This window comes from Bidens hawaiensis, unplaced genomic scaffold, assembly GCF_021521415.1.
Source record: "Bidens hawaiensis isolate Kalapana, Puna unplaced genomic scaffold, B.hawaiensis_p1.1 tig00004752_1, whole genome shotgun sequence".
Lineage (NCBI taxonomy): Eukaryota > Viridiplantae > Streptophyta > Magnoliopsida > Asterales > Asteraceae > Bidens > Bidens hawaiensis.
Window position 1 is genome coordinate 84,245 of NW_027504962.1, and position 2,204 is coordinate 86,448.

A 2,204-nucleotide genomic window follows, 5' to 3' on the forward strand; every position below is an offset into this window, starting at 1 on the left:
AGAAATCAATCTTGAGAGAACAATCAACTTTGATAGAAAGATCAACCAACATATTTTTGAAAACAATAAAACAAATTAAGACAGACATATTTTTGTAATTTTTATGTTTTTGTGTTTTTTTTTTATTTTCTTGAAAAGACTTGAAATGAGATCATACCAGCTAAACCAACTATAAAAAAATAACCGATATCAGATTTCATGAGCTGAAAACTTAGAAAAAACAAATTTAATCACCCGGTCTTCTTGTAATTTAGCAAAAATTGGGATCAAATTTCAGTTTTTGATAAAAACGCCGCCTTTTGAAAAGATCCGAACATGGAATCATATTGTTTAAGGTGCTTTCACAAAGATTCATGTTCAGCGTTATCATGACATAAAGAGACAGGTTGATAGCAGGTTTAACGAACTTAGCATGATTTTCATTGCATCAGTGATATGAATTAGGTTCAGTTTGGCATAAAGCTTAGATGGACATCACTCATGGACCTGTGTTGCCTCCTATCTCTTCTCAAAGCGTATTTGGCTTTCCCCAGATCACCCCAATTTGACTCCAACCCCCTAGTGCTTGATCAAAAGAATTTTATAGATACTTAAGTAGAATTTTAAGCTTTAAGGTTGAACGTTGGACTTACAAGCCATCCGACTTACAGGCCTTTCATTCGAGACATAACAGGACTTATTTTATGCCCCCCATATCTGTAGTTCTAGTTTGACCCTTTAAGCTTTTGAAATACGAATTTTTTTATTTATTTTTGCTTCACAATAATCCTTTTTTTTATTAAATATTTTTCTCTTTTTTGTTTTTCTCCTTTTTTATTTCAGCAAAAGCTTAGAAACATAATATTTTTGGTGATCAAGACACTAACAGGCTCGTGTATGACTGGGTAATTGCTTTTCTGCCTATCATTCGGAGAGATTTATCTGGAGACATGCACATTTCTTCAAAATGACTCTCCACAGTAAGTTTAGCATATTTAGTTTATATCACTTTAACTTTTACGCATCATGGAAAGCTACCATACGAATCAATGACGGTTCTAGAGCCTTTTAAGCTTAATAACTTCACCCGTTAGGCACACAGAAACAATTTATCTATCACTTTCCAACGGTTGGATCAATTTTCATTTGAAAATATTTTAAAGCTTCTAAAAAGCTGTTAACTGAATAATGATATCACTTTCCAGAAGACACACAAGTTAAGAACTCAGTCACCCCGGTCACTTTTTAGTTTTGAGGTAAATGGCTATCCCGTATGACCACTGGTGGTTAACATGACCAAGACACATATGAAAATACGTGTCCCTCCAACTTGGAATTACGACATAATTTTAAGTGAAAGAATTCAAAACACAAAAACACATCACAATCGCCCCGGATGCTTTCAGTCTTTAGATGAATGGCTATCCTGTGAATCTACAAGTAGATCACCGGACCAAACATATACAAGTATATGTTCTTCAAACTTGAGCAACCGACATAATTTTAAGCAAAAATGTGTAAAAACATGTTTAAAATTTTTAATTTTATAAGAACGCACGCACAATCTTTTTGAATTTTTTTATTTTTTTTTAATTTTCTCCCCCTTAAATTTGTGCAAAAATTTTGACAGAAAGGAAAACTTTTATGTACAAATTCAACCTCAAAAAGACTCAATAGTCGAAACGTAGTATTTAATAAAAACTTTTATGAAGTGTGATAGTCAGCCAACTGATGTACTATCATTTCTCATGCACGTTCAAGTCATTTTCTTATTTTTTGGAAAACAAAATACACTATACTTGAAAAGCTATACATGAACATATTTTTGCATTTTTTTTTGTAAAAATTTAAAAGAATAAAATCTTTTTGACTGATCAACCTTTTATACCAAAGTGATACGGTTACCTTTTATCTTCAAGACATCATTTTTCCATTTATGAGAATCTCCCCTAGGAATAAGCTTGTTTTGAGATTCTGCATCCTTGCGAGTTGAATGTCTGGAACAAACCTTTGAATATGCAATGTATTCCAAGATTTGTTCCTACACACTTAGAGAGCATTTTAAAAACGTTCTTTCACCCTAAAATCCCGTACATGCAACAAATAATCCATTTTATGGTTTAAAGATTTAAAATAAATAGATATTTGCCCTGTCATGTGCCTGGAACAACTCATTTAATAAACAATGAATTTGTGGTTGTTCCTACATGCATAGCGGGATCAGT